Here is a 22,695-nt window from a genome sequence, read left to right on the forward strand (position 1 = left end):
CTTTCTTTGGACTGTCAGCTCCCAAGTAACGACACAGAGACTTCTTATTAAGTATGAAAGTTTGGCCTCAGCTTAGTCTTGTTCCCAACTAGCTCATATAACTTAAACGAACCCACTTATATTAATCTGCATTCTGCCACGTGGCTTGTTACCTCTTCTCCATGCTGTATGTCTGACTTGCTCTGCATTTCTCTGGCTAATCCCACCTCTCTTCTTGCCAGAATTCCTATCTCTTTCTGGAAGTCCTGTCTATCCTCTCCTGCCTAGCTATTGGCCATTTAGCTCCTTATTAAACCAATCAGAAGGTGCCTTTCACACAATGTGATGAAATATATGGCAACAAGACTCCATGTCCCCCATTACTAGGAGTCCTCATTAGTGATAGGAATTCCAACCACGCTCCCATGATCGTGCATGCTCAATGGGACAATTAGTCATCTCTGCCTAGTTATTTTCTGTTCATACATCCTATGTAACCCATGCCCCATGGCTACATGGTCACGTAATCGCACAGATGTGACCACGTGATCTATGCGCATGCATGGAATAGCCACGTGGGCCTGTGTGTGCAGGTGTGACCTGGCCTTTATAAGATGGGCCCCATGTTCCCCTGCCCTCTTTCTCACACATATGTTTCCACAGGCCTGATCACATCTATCCCTTTCTCCTTGTCTTGATAAAACTCTTGTTGGTGGATTCTGTTGTGTTTCATGACTTTTCCTTGGGGGTAAGAGCGCCACTAAAAAAAACCCCATCAATTAGTCCTTCATATATTCCAGGAAGTTTCCACACCACACCTCAAATGTCCCCCAATTTCAGCCATCTCTACACATACTTTCTTCTTCCACCCTACCCCCAACACCTTCTTCATAAAATCTATTCTGTTCCTCCCTCCCAGGGAGATTGATGCATTCCCCCTAGACTCCTTCTCTATACCTAACCTTTCTGGGTCTATGGATTGTAGCTTTGTTATCATTTGCTTAATGGCTAATATCCACTTACAAGTGAAGACATACTATATTTATCTTTATTTTTATTTTTAAAGATTTATTTTATTTAATCTTTGTGTGTTTGTCTGTGGAGGTCAGGAGAGGGCAGTGGATCCCCTGGAGGTAGAGATAGGTGGCTATGAGCCATCCTATGTCAATGGTGGGTTCTGAACTCAGGCCCTCTATAAGAGTAGCAATTACTCTTAACTACTGATAGTGAGCCATCTCTCCAACCCCAGTTTTAATTTGTCATCAGACTCTATTCTGGGTGTTTGGTGATGAGATTAGTATTGATATCAGCAGACTGAATAACTTATCTCCCTAGTATAGGTGGGTTTTGTCCAGCCCATGGAGAGCCTAAATGAAATCAGGAGGGTGGCTCTCTACTGAAAAGAGAAAACTCTGCTTGCCTGATGGCTTTCCATGTAAGACACCAGCTTTCTGCCTGTCTGTAGGCTCATAGTGAAACACAAGTGTCTCCTGGTTCTTGGGCCTGCAGCCTTCTTCATTGAAGTCCATATGTCCTCACCAGAAGCTTCCCTCTCCAAGTCACCATGCAGACCTGGGAACTCATTAGTTTACACAGCTGCAGTATCCATTTCTGTACAGTAAGTCTTTTTTGTTTATAGATCATGCTGTTATTTGTATGTCTCTGGAGAACCCACATACAGTAGGCAATATGATTTCTACATGAGGAAGAGGGAAATGTTTCCTCTTTGATGCTGGTGAGGATAAGGCTGAGGGCTGATTTCCTCAGTGTGTTAACACACAGCCTCTCCTTGATAATCTGAGAAGATGCCAGGGCTTTGGCTTTGCACTGAATAACCATCAAAAGCCTTCCTTAGCTTCAAGGTAGTCTCGGCCTAGGAGCTGGGCAGGTGTGCCTTTTGTCACAGTCCTCCACTGGTGACCATTGCTAGTTCATTAATGCTCAGGTCCCCTTCAGGGAACTGGGGCTCAGTCTGAACTCTTGTATCTCTGCCATGATTGAGTCTCACTTTCTTACAGTGGGGAGTGGTCATTCAAAGTCTCTCTAATTGTCTTACTCCCTGTTTTCCTCTTGATTTAAATTATTGTCTCAAGGCTTCCTGATTTTGAGGAACCCCAGCCTAAGACAATTGCCACCCGGGAGATGACATAGGTCATTAAGAATAGTCACTTCCAAACACCTCAGCGTGCCTCCTTAGCTTATCAACCACAGCAGGTCTCCTCGGAGCTCCCGCTACAACCTCAGCTATCGAGGGAGGATGACCCTTTTTAAAACAGAAGCTGCTCATTCGATATGACACAGTAAAGGGCCCCTGCTGTCAGCTGCCCGGCCTTCCTGAGTTCTCCTGTTCCTTTTGTGTAAGTGACCACGCATGTGGCTGAAGCACGAGTCTCACTGTGGACAATGACTCAGCCCCCAGCCTTGCCACAAACGAACTACCAGATTCTGACTGGTTAAAGGCCAAGTATGTTTTGAAAACCCCACTAGGTTGCGTGAGTCAAGAGCTGGATCTGGCTAAGTAGCCACAAAGCATTGTTTATGAAGTGAATATCAGACTCCCTTTAATTAAGGAAATTGCTTTGTGAACTTCAGCTTCTCTTATGAACTCAAAAATGAAAGAAAATTGTAGCCATATATTTTAGCATCAGTAAATTACATGTTATTATGAATCCATTTTTAGGATACAATTAGCTTTATCTCTGTTCCAAAGTGGACTTGACTTGAGTGGGCATAAAACTGAGAATATCAGTGCTTATCATAAAGCTTAATCAAGGGCCTTACTTTATGCTAGGCACTGTGTGAACGGTTTTATGATATTTTATTATTAATCTTGATGACATTTTGTAAGAGTTATTTTTTAACCTTTATAGATGATGAGACTGAAAATAGGAGTACTGTTATTTTGTGTGTGTGACCCAGGCTGGCCTTAAACCTTGCTGCTGCTGCCTCCCCCTCGCAAGTAGTGAGAACAGATATGTATCACTGAGCCTACACTACCTATCTTTCTCTCTCTCTCTCTCTCTCTCTCTCTCTCTCTCTCTCTCTCTCTCTCTCTCTCTCTCCTGTAAAATGTAATGGCTACTCATAACTCAGTAACATTTTTAGCTCATCAATGTTTCTCGGACTGTTTTCTGCCCCTGACCTCACACTAAATCCTAGGGACAGTAGAGCTGTGACCATGGCTGGGTCCCTGAATCACCATGTAGAGGAAAGAAACTCACCAAACCTGGAAACTCTGCTGGAGACAACCACATGCATGAAAGATGCCTCTTTGTGTTTGAGACATTCTTTGCACAGGGGATTGTGACTACATCTACTCTAGCACAGTTAAGACATTTTAGGATTGGACTCAAGTCTATGAATCCACACACATTCCCCACTTTAAAAAAATCCGTGTCTGTTGCTTGAACTGGAACATGGTTTATTTCCTTAGCATAGACTCTGGCTTCTATTTGTACATATTTATCATATGATTGCCATGTGGGTGTGATTCTGCTGCATGTTACCTTGTTATTGAAATCCTTTTTCTTGAAGTCCTGTCTCAATGCTACATCCTCTAAGAAGTCTTTCATAGTCTCTGCTCTTGACTGGCACAAAACAATTTCCTTTCAGTTGTTAAAGACATGGTATAATCTTTGGTCTGACTTTAGGGTTGTTTGCTTACATGTTTTTTCCTTTCCTCTTGTGGTGTCAGCTATAAGAAGTTTTCTTGGACAAACCCATCTTATAAAACCTGGCACTTACAGGTGCATCTCCCTCAGAAGTTTTTTGTATATTGTGTTACCTTTTCCTGGGTAATGCCAACAAACATCCATTCACCACAGATCTCACCAACGACAGAGCACAGGAATGATTCCATTTGCCTAAATTGATGAACAAGTTTATTGTGCTCACTTAAGGGAGCATGGTGAAGCATTAGAGGAGCACGGGTGACCCCAAACAACTGCATCACTAGAACCTGCCACCCTAGCACAGACAACGACTTCTCCATAGCCACAGAGACCTCCTTCAGTCACCTTTCTATGTCCTGTGTGGTCTAGAAACTCCCCAAACCATATACACCACAGCAAAATTACACACAACTCAGAGAGGCAGTGGAGAAGAGAGGCTGAAATTTCTTCCTCTTCTTCTCATAAGAGAGCATCAATACGCTGGAGCTCATTGAGGGCCAGCTGCAGGTAATCACAGGTACTCTGATTAATACAGCAATAGCTTTATTGTGCCCAGAGTACAATGGTTTATAACATATTGTGAAGTCTTAAGACTAGAATTAGATATACTCAAAAATACCCTTCATAGGCAGGAACTAAGCCCAGGGGTGCACAGTTGAGTTTAGGGGACATGTACTTGAAAAATACTCTGCTTAAAAGACCAGCACAGACAATCCTGGCACAGAGAGACTCCAGTGTGGAAGATAATGAGGCCAGTTGCTCTCCAAGGCACACCAGCTCATCAAGTGGCACTCTCTGTGTAGACACTTCTGCTTCTTGCTGAACATATGCATTTGGATTCACCAATTCAAACCCTGAGAGTGGCATGGTTTCAAAGTGTTTATGATTTGATTAAAAAGTTCAACTGTCCCTTTTCTCACTGTAAAGCCTTTGGGGGAAAGAATCATTTCCGATTGATGCAACTCACTTAGGAAGGAAGTTGGAAAGAGACTGCTGGATTTGTCTTTGGACTCTTGCAAAGAGCAATGTATTACTGAGAACAATTGGATGAAGTCCAGGGAAGTCTGTGAGAATTTTTGCCTGCCGGGGATCACACTGATGAACAGACGGGAAAGATAAATTCAAACCATATGTTCTGTGTTCTACTTAAGGCAAGAGAGAAATACAGAACAAATGAATGCTCTGTGTGTGTGTGTGTGTGTGTGTGTGTGTGTGTGTGTGTGTGTGCGCGCGCACGTGTGTGGTTTTTAAGTGGCCTTTCATTAGTGTCAGTCAATACACTACATGCAGACTTCTACAGCAGTTGCTAGATGCCGAGAGAACAGAAAGGGCTCTGCCTTGGAGATCCACAGCCTTGAATCCTTTGGTTTATTCCATGTCGTGGTATAAGTGAGAACTTTGAGTTTTCTCTTAGTGATTATCCCAAGGCTGGACCTGTAGAAAAAGCCAAGGAGACCTGAGAGTTGGTAGCCACTTAAACCAGTCATAATGACTATATTTCCCCATTGACTATCCTAGGTCAACACTGTTTAATAGACGTTCTGATATTGTGGAAAGGTTCCATATCTGTACTGTACACTGTGATAGACACACGAATCCTAGAGCACTTGAAATACATCTTGGATAAAGAGAAGACTTTTAGATTTCCATGACTTATCATAAATGCTATAAATTATCTCATTGCTAATTATTTTCATACTATTGTACATTGAAGTAACATTTTGCACATGTTCAATTAATTATAACATCCAAAGTTTAATTTTATGTACTCCCTTCTTCTCCTTAATTTTTAAATAATGGATCCCAGGAAACTTTAGCCAGTGGCTTGCTTTTGTTTCCACCAGAAAATACCGTTCTGGATAACATTGCTCTTTATGTGCCAGAGAGAAGTTGCTGGACTTTCTCTTCTTCTCTTTCAGAAGTAGAAAAATTCAGAAGACTTTTGAAGTTCCAAATAGTAGTCTGGAAATTTGGGCTTCTATGTGTCCTCACTGAGGTGTCTGGTCAAGCAAGATATAGCAGGGCTGTGTTCCAGGGTGGAGCAGTGTCTGGGCTCCAGGGAAGTTTATTGTTGTTCAGAGGCCATTCAATATGCCCTGTCCATAGCTAGGGCCATGTGTTGCTTTAGCTTTTACTGGTGTGTGCCTCTGTGTGTATGTGCATACATGGATATATGTGTATTCCGTGTCTCTGTGTGTATGTGCATACATGGATATGTGTGTATTCTGATCACAGTGAGCATGTGGAGGTCAGAGTACAACTTACAGTAGTTGGATCTTTCGTTCCACCAGCTGGGTCCTGGAGATTGAAATAAGGTTGTCTGATTTGTTGGCAAGTACTTTGAATTACTCAGCAGACTCCACCTTTTATCTTTTATTGTTTTTGAGATGTGGTTTATTCCCTGCCTAAATGACATTTGTACTTACATTTAATTCAGGAACTTTTTAAAAAACTTTTTATTAAAGTACATAATTTATTATATCAGGAAGCTGTAACACAAATCTTAAAAGGTCTTATAATAAAAAACCCAGAGCTAGATATCAGGGTGAAAGCTGAAAGATCAGAGAAGCAGAACAAGCCACAGCCAACTTCACCTCATCAGCTCCTCAGCCAATCCTGTTTCCTCAGACTGAAAGCCTCTGGGTCCTCACCTGAAAGGGTGTCAGCTGAACTGCTTTAGTTCCTGTCTCCTCACGCCTTATATTCCTTTCTCCACCCTGCCATCACTTCCTGGGATTAAACACATGTGTGCTTACCAGTACTAGGATTAAAAGTGTATGCCATCACTACCTGACTCTGTTTCCAGTGTGGCCCGAATTTACAGAGATCCAGATGGATCTCTGCCTCCCGAGTGACAGGATTAAGGGTGTGTGCCACCACTGTCTGGCCTCTATGTCTAATCTAGTGGCTGGCTCTGTCCACTGATCCTCAGGCAAAGTTTATTAGGGTACACAATATATCACAACAGGAAGCCACTTAGATATCCTGACAGGTGCACAGAGTATACACATGAAAAGTGTTGTTTTCCTCCAATACCAGCAAAACTTAGGCATGGATGTCTTGAGACTGTTGACTTTTTCTGACACCTTAGAAAGCTTAGGTATTTAGTCTGGGGTTTTGCCTTCTGACCCAAGAAAAAAGTTAAAAGGTACTAAAATTTGTAAGAAGGAGTTACTATAAATATCTATGTATGTGTTAGAGGTGGGAAACATATTTTGTGATAATGTGATGTAGCAAGAAATATAATCAAACAATTTGGATCAAGTTACCCTGAAGTTTCCTCACTTCATGCTGGATGGAAAGTTGGTCAAAGCAACAGTCCCCATCATGCCTTTCTGCTTTTCTCTTCAGACTTCTCAATGATAGTGGCTGTTTCCCTTTGAACAATCTTTTTTCTTCCTAACTCTCCCCTACCCTCAAAGTTGTTTTCCAAGATCACAAGAGACTAAATATTAGAAACAAAATCAGTGTTCTTGGATCATTTGGTATCTGCCCAGTTAGCTGTAGTGGTTGCTGTTTCTGGAGGATAACAGTGGAATTGAGACTGTGTTAGCTGCTGCTGTATGCAGACAGTGAGCTAAGATACCAAGGGACTACTTATAAAGAACCTGCTCAAGCCTCCTATTGACAGTTTTTCTTTTGTCTGGAAAGCTGGAGAAAGATAGTAGAGTTAGGACTGGGCCAGAGGAAACACATGCTTTCATAAAGCTGGGGTCTAACACTGTTTTAGTTAGTTCTCTATTGCTATGATAAAACACCATGAACAGGGTAACTTATTAGAGGAAGCATTTAATTGGAGATTTGGTTACTGTTGGAGCAGGGCAGCAGGCCAGCATGGTGCTGAACCAGTAGCCCAGAGCTTTAAACCTTGACCTACAGGCAGCAGGCAGAGAGAAAGAGAGAGAGAGAGAGAGAGAGAGAGAGACAGAGAGAGAGAGAGAGAGAGAGAGAGACAGAGAGAGAGAGAGAGAGAGAGAGAGACAGAGAGAGAGAGACAGAGAGAGAGACAGAGAGACAGAGAGACAGAGAGAGACAGAGAGACAGAGAGAGACAGAGAGAGAGACAGAGACATATCAGAGACAGAGTCAGATACTGAGAGATAGCTGGAAGGTTTCCTGTGTCCCACCTGGCTCACAGTTGGGACAAATCTCTCACCCACAGTCCTACAGCCTTTATAAAATAATCACTCAGAAGCTTATACTGCTTGGCCATTAACTCAGGCTTATTACTGACTAGCTCTTACACTTAAATTAACTCATAATTCTTATTTATGTTTAGTCACGTGCCTTGGTAACTTTTCTTAGTTTTGCCTTGACATGTTGCTTCCTCGGTGTCTGGCTGGTGACTTCTGATCTAGCCTTCCTTTTCCCAGAATTCTCCTTGTCTGCTTATCCTGCTTATACTTCCTGCCTGGCTACTGGCCAATCAGCATTTTATTTATCAACCAAATCAGCACAACACATATTCACAGCATACAGAAAGACATCCCACAGCACCTCCCCTTTTCTGTCTAATCAAAAAGGAAGATTTTAACTTTAATATAGTAAAATTACATATAATAGAACAGTTATCAAGCAAGAATTATAGTTACAATATTCAGTCTATTTGTATTTGGCAAATTAAAGAAAATATTTTATCTATCCTATATTTGTGAGTCTAAAGTTTCATATTAATTTATTTTTTATTATAACCAAGGAAAATTATAACTATCTGGTCTTTTTTTTTTTTTTTTTTTTTTTTTGGTTTTTCGAGACAGGGTTTCTCTGTGTAGCTTTGCGCCTTTTCCTGGAACTCACTTGGTAGCCCAGGCTGGCCTCGAACTCACAGAGATCCGCCTGGCTCTGCCTCCCGAGTGCTGGGATTAAAGGCGTGCGCCACCACCGCCCGGCACTATCTGGTCTTTAACTACATCAAAGACCCCAGAAGGATATAATATTACCTAAGTAAACAGGAAGAACATTGTAAGCAACTTCCAAAAATTCTGGAAATGACAGAGACAGCTGCCTGCCTGGACAATCATCCAAAGTTCCTCTGTAACATTGGGCTTCCATCTTCAGCCTATAGGCCTAGAGTTTGTTTTTTTTTTTTTTTTTTTTTTTTTTTTTTTTTTTTTTTTTTTCCTGTGTGCTGTAGAATGTTTGGAAGTCTCCTCTGTGAAGCAGGAACCTGAAGAACCATTTTGCCTTGCAAAGCTCAGTATCACCTTCCTATGGGTCCTGTATGTCCAGTTTATACAACATATTATCAGCAGTCCAGGCAAGAGCAGTTTCCTGCCCAAATGGCTATTTTTGCCAAGAAGAAGACAAACTCCTTATAGAGTGTCTCTGACATTCATCTTCCTCTTTGAAGCAATTGGTGTTGCCAGGAACAGACGTTTGTCAATGTCCAGAAAGTCAAAGTTCTTAAAACATTTTAAATGCAGTATTCTGAAGGTCTTTGAAGTGTTTGAAGATTACCTAAATAACTGAAATATATCTATGTATATCTAGAAAACTTAACTAATATGACTATAAGTTTGACTATCATAAAAGACTAATTATTAATCTATATTTCTTAATTATCCATTACAAGCTAAATGAGTTGCATAAATATAACACCTTAAAGAAGAGTAGAAATATACATACAATACAACAAAATTAACTTTAAATTTGTGTCAATAAACTAAAATCCATAGCATTGTAAAACATTTCAAACAAGTGGTTGTTCTTTAAAAGTAGATTCAATAATCTACCCTTTCATCCTATCGTATCTATAATATCATCCCCTTTCTTCTTTAGAAAGAGATTGCATTTATAATCAACCTGCTTAAATTACAATAAACATTTATAAACAATATTTTGGGAATTTGGGCATAGCTTCTCATATTACTTCCTTCTGGTAGGGGGCACTGGCAATCTTAGGGGGATCCTAAGAAAATTTAAGATAATGTTCAAGTCCTGGGAAGACTGGCTATAACTTTTGTTGATCGGTACCATCTGTTAAGATTCAGGAGGTCTGGCTTGATCAAATCTGATCCATCTCAACCTGGAACAAATCCATAGACTCTTGCTTCCTGAGGAAATAAAAGCAGAGCCTCCTTTCAAAAGCAGCATATTCTTAGGTCCAAATTTTGAAGTCAAGATAACTTTAAAATATACATATTGGTTAAACTCAGCAGCCTTTATAATTGAATGTCTTTCTGCAGTTAAAAATACCAAAGATGGGGGCTGGAGCGATGGCTCAGAGGTTAAGAGCACTGACTGTTCTTCCAGAGGTCCTGAGTTCAATTCCCAGCAACCACATGGTAGCTCACAACCATCTACAATGAGATATGGTGCCCTCTTCTGGCCTGCAGGCTGAACACTTACTGTATACATGATAAATAAAATCTTTAAAAAAAAATCCCAAAGACAACACAATCCAGACTCTCTGCATAATTTCCATCTTTACATGGCTTATTATTTATATTACTTTTACTGCCTCTTTAAGGACTTTATTTTTTAAAAACTATTTCTTTATATAACTGTCTATATTCATTTTCCTCTCTCTACCAAGTCTACATACATTTTTACACACATTGTAAACTGTTTAGGGTTTATCTCATCTGAATCTGTCTTATTGTGAATTTACTGCTTTAAACTGCAGTGGCTAGTACTGAAGCAGCAGCCTTGGTTGCTGACTTCACCCACCTCAGCTTCCCAATATGGCAGAGGTATGTTTACCACCAGCTCTGGGGAAGCCATGCTTATTGCCGGACTCTGGAAAACAGTGGGTCTATGCCTCTATCAAGCAGTGTGTAGCCCCAAAACATTATTTTTTTCTGTACTAGCAAAAGCTAAATCCACCATGCAGTATACTGCACGCCTTAGAGAAACCTCTGTGTAACTCAGCGGGAATCTGCCATGCTGTAGCTCATGACTGGCCTGAGACACAACTAGGAAGCTGTTTTTAGCTCCATTTTTGTGTGTTTAGAAGCTCTTTTTAAACTCTTTTAGGCCTTATGGGAATTCGAGAGCCCTAAGTTGGTACACCAAATATAGTTGGAAGGTTTCTTGTGTCCCACCTGGCTCACAGTCGGGACAAATCTCTCACCCACAATCCTGCAGCATTTATGAAATAATCACTCAGAAGCTTATATTAATTATATCTGCTCAGCCATTAGCTCAGGCTTATTACTGACTAGCTCTTACACTTAAATTAACTCATAATTCTTATCTATGTTTAGCCACGTGCCTTGGTGCCTTTTCTCAGTTCTGCCTTGACATGTTGCTTCCTCTGTGTCTGGCTGGTGACTTCTGATCCAGCCTTCCTCTTCCCAGAATTCTCCTTGTCTGCTTATCCTGCTTATACTTCCTGCCTGGCTACTGACCATTCAGCATTTTATTTATCAACCAAATCAGAGCAGCAAATATTCATAGCATACAGAATGATATCCCACAGCAGAGAGAGGGGAGAGAGAGAGAAAGAGAGAGAGAGAGAGAGAGAGAGAGAGAGAGAGAGAGAGAGAGAGAGAGAAACTGGGCCTGGCATGAGCTTTCAAAACTTCAAAGTCCATCTACTCCAACAAGGACACACCTTCTAATCCTTCTCAAACAGTTTCTCTAACTAGTAACCAAGCATTAAAAAATGTGAATCTATGGGGGCCATTCTCACTTAGCAGTGAGGAAAGGTACTCTTAGTATTTATCTGCTGTTATGACTTGTTGGGGTCAGAAATATTTAGTCCACTCCTTATTACACAGATTTGTGTCTTATCTTTTACCACAGAATGTGACTCTCATTCTTAGAGCAACTCTGCCTTTCCATGGGAGTGTGCTGTGGTAACTTCTTGAATCCCTGCTGGGATCATGAAAGTGTAGATCAACTCCAGTCAATTATAATGAAATAAGGATAATCACACACTGTCAGATGTTTCCTAGAAAAGTGTGCTTGTTTAAAGACCCTCTGACTCATGAGTGTAGTAAACTTATACATCATCAAGAAGCTCTTTGGCCAAACCTGACTCCCAGTGTCATAAGGGATGGTCCCACTAACAGGTCAAGGCAGGTCATTCAGACTGATAATGCAGGAAAGAGTTCAGAATCTCAGCAAGGCAATTGATAAGAACCAGGGTTTTGCTTATGTCCTTTAATCCAGATGTCCGCCATCCTAGAGGATTCTGTGATATGTTTAGATATAGGCTGAAAGTACACACGGACATACATGTGTGTGCATGAACACAAAACCCATATCCCTACACACAAACCCCCCAGTGAAGTAAGGGTATTTCATAAAATAATGGTAATGGCAGATGTTATTAAAAATATTCAGTATTGTTTTTATCTTTAAAAAATATAGCCATTTAGCTGGCTGCTGGTGGTACATGCCTTTAATCTCAATATTCAGGAGGTAGATGAAGGTAGATCTCTATGAGTTTGAGGACAGCCTACAAAGCAAGTTCCAGGACAGCCAGACTGTTACACAGAGAAACACTGTCTTGGAAAAAAAAATATGGACATTTCAGTAATGCATTTCTGCTTTGAATGAACAATGTATGATTTTGTTATTTACACAACCTTGTTGCCCATTCAAAGATCAAATTCCTCCTTTAAAAGTTTTATAGCTAGATGATTCCCCTTCCCACATATTAAAAACTGAGTCTAAAGAAAAGATTTTTTTTTTCTCTTGGGTTTCTTTTTGTTTTTGTGAAATGTTTGTGCTAATTATGTCTCATCCTGCCCTATTTAACTTTGTCTCTGTTTTCTTCAGGCTAGTGTGAGTCTCTTTAATTTTGACTGTCTGACATGTTTATTTCACCAGGAGGAATGGGCCACTAGCTTATTAGGTGTCCCTTGCTTCCTGCTCTGAAGCATGAAGACCAGGCTTCCAGCTCCTCTGAAGCACTTCTCCCCTGGGTTAAGCAGGAGGGCTGAAAAACTGTGGCTAGCAGAGCCCCTGGAAAGGGGAGGGCCTCTTTCTGACTGTGTATCCGCAATAGTTTGTCACAGTATGGCAGCTCCAAATTTATTCCACCAAAGTGTCTCAACTTTCCCGTGTTTCATCACCAGTAGGGGTCATTTGTCACTTACAAGCACAAAACTTCCAGGTTCCAAATAATTTTATAAAGAACAACATGAGGTGACATTTTTCAAATGATGAACTCGCTTCATGGGGAAGGACAAGTTCACATGGGAAAAGGTGGTGGAAGAAGAACAGTGGACTATTCCCCTGGGGAAGAAAATGCCTCTTCCTCACTCGGGGGCTCTCCAAGGATCAAACAGAGTGAAAAGCTGCCTTGTGTCTCTTACGACATTTAGTAGTTTAGAAATATTCAAATAGTTTCAGTTTCAAAACATAAAATGACATTAAAATTGTTATGCCCAAGTCACAGAATCCCCCCCCCCCCCCGCCCCGAGACCACCAAGAAGTCCGAATCCATATGCAAAAGCAAAGAGTCTTTATTCAAGCTCGAGCATGGACCCTTCATCCGTCTGACACAGTGGTGAGATAGGAGAGTCCCTAGCTCAGTTACAGTTGGGCTTTTATCATAGTAGAGGTTGGGGTGAGGGGATATGCATGTGCTGGGCTAGGGGACACCTGGTGATATATATAATGGTTAGAATGTTAGGTATCATTTCCTTTGGAACATTTGGTATTTCCTGTAGAATGTTAGGTATTTCCTGTAGAATGTTAGGTATTTCTCCCTTTGGATGCTGATTGGCCCATTCCTGGGTGGTGTCAGTTTGTGGTTTTTCCTGGAACTGGGTGTTGTCTTATAGTAAAACAAAACTCGGCCTCCTTTCTGACTGGTCTCTCTCAAGCCTGTCATGGCAGCAGTGTAGCCAAGCTGCCCTGGACCCCACAAAAATCATGTGTATTTAATTGCAGATTCTTGCCATCTCAAAGCAAATTTGGAGTTTCTTTACCAGGTAAGGTTAAGGGAAAGTGCTGAAAACAGAAGACATGCTGGTTGCTCTATTTTCTATTGTAACAACAGAAAGCCGGGTGATTTACACAGAAAAGTGTTTCTTTTCACTCATGGTTTTGAAGGCTCTGAGAGCAGCGTGATGGAATCACCCAGCTTCTGCTGAGGTCCACATGCTGCTTCTGCATGACAAAACAGCAGGAGAGACTACATGTGAAGGAGGTCACAGGCCATGAAGACAGAGAAGTTGTCAGGCAGACTTCACAACAGTTCACAAGCACAAGTCCATTCCCCCGAGACTCAGCTCACTCCCACTGAAAGAAGTCCAATCTCAACAGAAATTAACCCAATTTCTTGAGAGAAGACATTAGCCCAGTCCCTACAAACACAATCACTTCCTACCAAACCCCTCCTTGTAAATGTTTCCCTTTCTCTCAGTACTCACGTGTGGTGAACAAAGTTCCCAGCACATGTCCCTTTTTGGAGAAACCACATCCCAACTCTACTACCTCCTCAACAAAGAGATAATACACAAAAAGAGTCATTTAAATTTAGAAAATGTTGTAGCTGGCAAGTGTAGAGAGTGGAGGAAGCCCTGAATGGGTGAAGTCCCGAGAGAATGTATAATGTTGTCGTGGGTATAGACAGGAAAAGGATCAAGGCCTAGGACCCATGGAATATTGGCAAAGCTTTTCCCCATATGGGTCAAGCTTGGACTTGGCAAAGCCTTCCTCTTGTCCCAGTTCTAGTGTTTAGGAACAATTGATTAGTGTGTGCAAAAACTAGCAACTGCAGCTTCCTCAACCTAGATGTTTACAGCCTGAGACTGCTCACCTAAAGAGACCTCCCACCAAGACTAGCTAACCTTTCCTGCTGTCATTTGCCTAAGAAACACGCTGAAGTAGTGGGAATAGGACTAGGCCCATGAGCTGGCTTTTTGGAACCTATTCCCTATGGTGGGATGCCTCCCTCAGCCTTGATGCATGGGGGAGGAGCTTGGTCCTGCCTCAACTTGAAGTGCCATGCTTTGTTGACTCCTAATGGGAGGCCTTACTCTTTCTGAATGGAGATGGAGGAAAAGTAGATTGGGGGGTGTAGAAGGGAGGTAGGGGGAGGGAACAAGAGGAGAGGAGGGAGAGGAAACTGTGGTTGTTATATAAAATAAATTTAAAAAATTAATAAAAAATAAAAATAAACGAAACGTGTGGTTCCACCAGACTATGCACAACCCTCCTGATGCTAGCTTTTCATTATGTGTGTCTGTGTGTTTGCGCTTTCTTCATTGCTATCCCCAGTCAGGATGTTCCAGTAGAAAGCATCATGGGTGGTGTCAGGTAAGTTAATACTATCTTGTGTTTCACTGAAGGAGAAACATAACAGGAAGACCTAACAGAATAGTTCTGACTTGGAAAGTTGACTCTTAAGGGAAAATAAAGTGCCCCGCACCAGTCTTAGTTGGATTACTGGGTCAGCTGTACAAAGCTGTTGGTGACACTTCTTAGCTTGATAATGAGCACACTTAGCTGGATCAAGAAACCTGGCTTTGAGAAATATGAGTCTCTCCCCATCCTCTGCCTTCCTGGTCCAAAAAATTGGCAGAATAAAAACAGTATTCCAGCAAACTGGATGAAAATCATGGTGCTTCATTAGTATATTTTCAAAGTAAGGATGCTGATATAAGAGGTTAGTATAAGTCTCTTCTAGAATTCTTTTTACATTTGTAAGGAAAACCTGAGACTTCTCAGAGGTTGCTAGTGGAATACTTTGGAATGATGCTGTATATAGATATTGCTTTCTGACTTTCTTCACTTCTGAAAACTGAGAGGCCCTCTTTTCCCTCCGTCAAGCCGTGACTCTGGCCCTAACTACTGCAGTCTTACTGGACTTACCTGATGGATAGACTCATGATTGTCATGACAAGAGATTGTAGGAGCCAAGTTCTATGAAATGCCTTCACTGTGCTAAGCACTCCAAGCCTGATAGCTATGAGATCCACATTTAGGGAACAAAGTCCAGGCTCGAGGATATTATATAACCAGACCGGTCACTTACAGGCCAATATGAGTTTGAGTGTACTTGCATCCCTGCAGCAGACCTGAGAGGAAGTGGTTTTAATGACTGTGCTATCCCAGAGCTTTGAGTTGTGCAGTATTTATAATCTTTAATGGTACTGTGCTCCATTTCACTTAAGCACGGTCACTGTGTGGGCTTTTGCCAGCTTCAGGACCAGCCTTAATGTGTGGATAATAGCAACTGTAATGAGCACCACACCAGGATTAGCAAGGCTGGATTTTTCTTACTTTGAAATCATAATGCTTGTTTAAAAATTATGGCCAAAAGTGCTTGGAAATAACTGTTCTGTGATACAGGCAAAATTTCCCTTCCATCTTGTTTATAGCGTTAATTAACTTAGGAAGCCCTTTGAGGCTGTAGAACAGGGGATAAAACTCAGACCACTGTATTTCCCCAAATTAGTAAGTTAAAATGCAGTTTTAACATGGCTGCACATGTGAGAATACTCAAGGTGAAATTTCCTATTCGTACTCTGTTTTCAAATCATCATTGCCTTCACCACCTGGTGAACTTTCTGAGCATCTTTATTGTTGATGTCATTGTGTCTATTGAAGGATCTGCTTGAATGTTGACTGTATAGGTGTAAGAATGGTGTAATGAACAGCATCTACTCTGTGCTTAGTAAATGAACTTGGCATAAATGGAAGAGGTTATTGAGCCACTCCTAGAGATTAGCTGTGTGCTCAGTGCAGGAGCTGAAGACCACAGTTAGTCATCATGCTGTGTGTGGGTCCTGCCAGCCTCATTAGACAAATTCAAGCTCACCCAGCCAGTGAACAGGAGAAACAGGTGCAGGCTAGGATAGTCCACGGTGCTCTCCCACCTGGAGTCATCACTGTGCAGATTCTCTCCCCTTCTCTTGCTATTCTTCTAGGAAGGGGAGTCCTTGATCAGTTGATTAGTACAGTGGGAAAAGGTGAGAGCCAGCAGCAGTTGTAGCACCAGATGGAATCAGTGCTACCTCTAAAGTCTCACTCAATGTGATCCACCTCAATCAATACCAGCTGCAGCATCCAACATTCCTCTTGAGCAAAATTTCCCGGCTGCTTTTTTTTTTTTTTTTTTTTTTTTTTTTTTTTTTGGTTTTTCGAGACAGGGTTTCTCTTGTGTAGCTTTGCGCCTTTCCTGGGACTCACTTGGTAACCCAGGCTGGCCTCGAACTCACAGAGATCCACCTGGCTCTGCCTCCTGAGTGCTGGGATTAAAGGCGTGCGCCACCACCGCCCGGCCTCCCGGCTGCTTTTGAAAATGTTCCTGCTAAAGGAGATTCATAGTGGTGACTCTTTGGGAAGATCTGCATGTAGAACATTTTCAGAATAGGAAGTCCCAGGGATAGAGACAGCAAGCTGTGTGTCCTAAAAAAAACACAACAGAATAAAAAGAACACCATTCTGCACGAGGACACTTTAAAACTCCTACTGCAATTCATTTCATAGATTTTCACAGCCCCTTCAGTCCAGTCGCACTCACAGGCAACTGTGTTTAATTTTCTTCTCAAAAATGAATTCTTTGGGCTCACATATATCCCAGGTCTGATTCTGGAAGGGCAGCCTAGTTGCTTTCTCTCTAATTAGAGAGAGTGTATAGGTAATCGGCAGATGCTGCTCCCCAGTCGTCATGGGTTCTCATCCAGTTGGCCTGGAGACTCCGGCTTCTCCACACTCAAGCACATTATATCCTTTGCAGTTTTCTTTGTACTGATGCCTTCCACCATTGTCGAGAGACATCCTGAGGGAGGGCACAACTCTTTCTTCTCATGTATTTATTGACTAGATTCCTACACACAAACCTCTCCATGACTAGACATTTTCTGGGTTTCTAATTTAAAAGGCATATTTCTTCAATCAACAGAAAACTAAAAAGGGCTGTATTAAAAAAAGAAAGGAAACAATAGCCTAAATCTGAGGCAAGAGCCTGGTCTGAGAAGGGGAGAATGAAACATGACCCTTCTGTTTGCCCTTACTGTCATTTAACGTCATTAGTGGCGGATGGCGAACACCTACCCGGAACCCTGCGGCTGACTCAGTTTCTCAGCTTCATGGCTGTGACCTCTAGATGATGCTGTCATTTTCCTTCTTTGAAAATTATAATTAGACACTTTCCATTTGTTCAGTACAAGGCCGGAACACCTGATGCCCACCACTGGGATCCGCTGCCTAGCATGAGGTCTGGCCCTTTAGGTGTCTGCATTTGGAGATCCCCAAAGAAGATTTTGGGTGGGGACTCGGATACATGGGAGTTCTGGGTGTGGTCGATGTCAAGAAGCAGACAAGGGGGCACAAGATCTCAGTATGACCTATTGCCTGGTCCCACAGGGGCTCTTAGACTTGGGGCAAACCCTCTTCTAAGGTCTAGCCCAGTGTGGAGTCTTTTTTCCCTTTTGTCCCTGGGATTTCCCAGGTCTTTCTGGGATGAGGTGAGTATCATCTCGGAGGTGGGAGTGCCTCTTTGAGGAAGGCTACTTGAAATACTTTGACAGCTACTGTGGGGATGGAAGTGTGGCTCTTTTAGACACCTCTGCTTCAACTGTCTACTACACTGTGGACACCTGCTACTTCTTCACTCATTCATCATTCATTCATTCATTCATTCATTCATTCATTCATTCATTCATTCATCATGCATGTCCCACTGTGCTGCCCTGTTTGCTTTCAGTGCCAGGAGCTCAAGTGATTCTCTCTGCTTGGATTTCCAGATGGGCAGACTTGAGTTAGGATCCAACACGCATGGCTCACTGCCTTGTTTAAGTAATAACTTCTACTTCATTGCTTTTTGCTACTGTCTTTGTAAATTTGCAGCAAGAGACATTTACATTTTCAAGAGAACTAAAGACTAATTGAGCTGACCGATTTCTATCCCAGTCCATTCACTTGCTCTTTCACTAGCCTAACATGACTCACTGAGCGGCTACAGAGAACAGGGCATTGTGTTGAGTGCTGAGTGTGGAAGCAGGTGAGCAGAATGCCAAAGCTCTCATGGACCTATGACTAAAAACCTCTATGGATGGGCTCAGTGATGTCCGTACCCTAGTCCCTGGCAGATGCCTGGCATGGTCCTTCCAGCGTGCTCTGGTGCTGGGTATTCTGTGCTGATTTTGGTATTTGCCTCGCCCCATCTCTTCTTTACTCAGATGCTGCATGAGTCCAAGCATCCTGCTGACTCCTTCCACATCTTCACTCCAGGAGGAAGAGATGCTGTGTGTGAGAACGGTTTTGTTTTTAAGGCAGAGATTATGTCATAAAGTTATTTAATCTTGAAGAGAGAAAATTAAACCATCACAGTCATTTAAAGTACACTTATATCCACTGAAGGGAATGGATTGATTGGCAAAGTTCATGTGCTCAGAAATAATGAGCTGCATGTAGTAAATTAAATTAAATTAAATTAAATTAAAGTCAACAGAAGTTTATAGTTAGAAGATCATTGTATACTGACAATAGGAGGTAGCTGGGTCCAGAGAGATTGTGTATTGTATGTCATATTTTCCTTTTTTAAAAATGGACATAACTTTCCATTGGTGCATATTTAGATGTACACATACATACATACATACATATGCACACAGATATATAGACACACAGACACATAGGCACACACAGACATATAGGCACACACAGACACATAGGTACACACAGACACATGCACATACAGACACACAAACATAAACATATGGATAAACAGATCCACAACTAGACACAGACATGCAGATATACACACAAAAATATACACACAGATGCACACATAGAGAAACCTACATATATACATATGTGCACTCACACACACATCCACAGAAACAGTTACATAGACACATAGTCATTCCCACAGTCAAACAGACACACACAGAGAATCACACATACACAGACACATGCAGACACATACATATACATGCACAAACAGATACACGTGTATAGAAACACATACACACACACACACACACACACACACACACAAACAAAAATCAACTATTAAAGACTGACTTTTCATGACAGTGAACAGCTTGGTTTGCACACAGCTTATCCTAAAAGTCGTCAGCTGTTTGGGCCTTCAACTGCATTTCTACTTCGTTTGTTAATTACAGACCTCTCCTTCCTTGGTTGTTTCAAAGGGGCATTGGTGGCATTCAGAGCCAGGTTTCTGGGTAAAGAAATATTAGTACGACACATTGTGCCTTCTGCATTTAGGACTCTTCTTTACTAAAAGCATTGCTAAGCATGTATGTGTTTAACCTTTGTGGAAAGTAATTTTGGAGTGTGCTGAATGTGGAGCCGGTAAACATTCGGTGTTATTGATTTATTCACATACTGGGAGAAAGCACGGGAAAGTAACAGGAACATGGGCCCTCAACCAAACATTGAGGGTTAGTGGATAGAATAACAGGAGTTGGTTTTTGTTTTGTGTTCTTTAAACAGGGATGACTCATGCTGAACAGAGATGTAAAATGGAATTATCTGCACATTGTATAGGAAATGGATCATATTTGTGTCCCTGGAGATTGAGAGGGTTTGCAAGCCAAGCTATTTTCTGAAGTTTTAATACCATTAACTTAGTGTTATTTTTCACAGTGAATTGTAAAGGTTGGAAAATTTGATTTATATTGTCCCTAGTAAGTCGAAATGACTAAGTGGCTACAGAATAACCTTCAATAACCCAAGATAAAAGGTGCTTTTACTTTATTGATTTATTTTATGCAGTGAAAGCAAAAAAGGGTGGAAGCTCACCCTGATTATGTTTGATTCTGGGCAGTTCTTTCCTTTCCTGTTGTTTATTCTTTCCTCCTCCTCTCGTCAGATGCATGTTCATATACATACACAGTGTTCAGTACTATCCCTCTGTATTGAGCTCTTCCAATAGGTGTGCAGTGGTACTCACCACTGTTTTAATTTCAAACTCCTTATCAATAATTGTCGAGTATCCTAGTTTTAAATTTACCTTTGATTTCTGTAGTAGCCTCTGCTACAAAAAGAAGCTTTTTTTCTTTTTCTTTCTTTCTTTTTTAACTTTTAAGACAGGGAATATTTTATTTAAAAGCCATCAGTGAGGGCGGTGGTGGCGCACGCCTTTAATTCCAGCACTTGGGAGGCAGAGCCAGGTGGATCATTGTGAGTTCGAGGCCAGCCTGGACTACCAAGTGAGTTCCAGGAAAGGCGCAAAGCTACACAGAGAAACCCTGTCTCGAAAAAAACAAAAAACAAAACAAAACAAAAGCCATCAGTGAGATGGACAGATTGGGTCTATGACAAATCATTCACGTTTAAAGCATAAGTCAGTAACTGTATGAAAGCACACATTGCCACATACAAATTAACTGATCAGACCACAGCTTTCTATGTTGGAACAGAATAACTTCCCTGTAAAAGCAGCACCTTCGTGACATTTAATTTAGTATTCTTCTCCTTCTTCCTCGCCCTCTCCTTTAACAGAATCCACACTCACTTCCTCATAATCCTTCTCCAAGGCAGCCATGTCCTCAAGGGCCTCAGAGAACTCCCCCTCCTCCATGCCCTTACCCACATACCAGTGCACAAAGGCACGCTTGGCATACATCAGATCAAACTTGTGATCTAGGCGAGCCCAGGCCTCAGCGATGGCTGTGGTGTTACTCAGCATGCACACAGCCCTCTAGACCTTGGCCAGATCTCCACCAGGTACCACAGTGGGAGGCTGGTAATTAATGCCAACCTTAAAGCCAGTGGGGCACCAGTCCACAAACTGGATGGTACGCTTGGTCTTGATGGTGGCAATGGCAGCATTGACATCTTTGGGAACCACATCACCACGGTGCAGCAGGCAGCAAGCCATGTATTTACCATGGCGAGGGTCACATTTCACCATCTGGTTGGCTGGCTCAAAGCAGGCATTGGTGATCTCTGCTATAGAAAGCTGCTCATGGTAGGCTTTCTCAGCAGAGATGACAGGGGCATAGGTGGCCAGAGGGAAGTGGATGCGAGGGTAGGGCACCAGGTTGGTCTGGAATTCTGTCAGGTCAACATTCAGGGCCCCATCAAATCTGAGGGAAGCAGTGATGGAAGACACAATTTGACCTATCAACCTATTTAGGTTAGTGTAGGTTGGGCGCTCAATGTCGAGGTTTCTACGTCAGATGTCATAGATGGCCTCGTTGTTTACCATGAAGGCACAATCAGAGTGCTCCAGGGTGGTATGGGTGGTGAGGATAGAATTGTAGGGCTCAATCACAGCAGTGGAAACCTGGGGGGCTGGGTAGATGGAGAACTCCAGCTTGGACTTCTTTCCGTAATCAACAGAGAGCTGCTCCATCAGCAGTGAGGTGAACCCAGAGCCAGTACCACCGCCAAAGCTGTAGAAAACCAAGAAGCCCTGAAGACCCGTGCCCTGGTCAGCCAGCTTGCGGATTCGGTCCAAGACAAGGTCAATGATCTCCTTGCCAATGGTGTAGTGGCCCCGGGCATAGTTATTGGCAGCATCCTCCTTGCCTATGATGAGCTGCTCAGGGTGGAAGAGCTGGCGGTAGGTCCCAGTGCGAACTTCATCTATAGCCAAGGGTTCCAGGTCTACGAACACAGCCCTGGGCACATGCTTGCCAGCGCCTGTCTCACTGAAGAAGGTGTTGAAGGAGTCATCTCCTCCCACAATAGTCTTGTCACTTGGCATCTGGCCATCAGGCTGGATGCCATGTTCCAGGCAGTAGAGTTCCCAGCAGGCATTGCTGATCTGGACACCAGCCTGGCCAACGTGGATGGAGATGCACTCACGCATGGTTGCTGCTTCGCGGCTGCCGGGAGGATGGTGGAGGTGAGGAGGAGGAGGTGTTGCTTCTTACAGCACGACTCTTAGGGGCGGTCGATGTAAGAGAACCTGCCTTTTTTTTTTTTTTCTTAATGAGGGGTGAAAGTTACACTTTGATGTTGGTAGAGGATAAGTGTTTAGAATATAGTTAGAAGCAATATGGATTTAGGAAAATGGCAGGACCTCTGACCTTACCGGCCATGGGTCTTGGTAGGTTTACAGTACCAGGCAAGAATTCCCTTGGATTTTGCAGGTCTTAATTCCAATTAGATACCTTAATTCCAATTGGTTACCCCCAAGGCATAAGTGTCACTATTCAGTCTTT

The 22,695-nt window shown here is 42.3% G+C and overlaps 1 pseudogene; it reads right to left on the minus strand.

Annotated features, from left to right (window-relative positions):
• Positions 1 to 20,984: 20,984 nt before the first annotated feature.
• Positions 20,985 to 22,421, minus strand: LOC114697430 (annotated as a pseudogene).
• Between the last annotated feature and the right edge of the window lie 274 nt (positions 22,422 to 22,695).

Source organism: Peromyscus leucopus, chromosome 9, assembly GCF_004664715.2.
Source record: "Peromyscus leucopus breed LL Stock chromosome 9, UCI_PerLeu_2.1, whole genome shotgun sequence".
NCBI classification, from domain to species: domain Eukaryota; kingdom Metazoa; phylum Chordata; class Mammalia; order Rodentia; family Cricetidae; genus Peromyscus; species Peromyscus leucopus.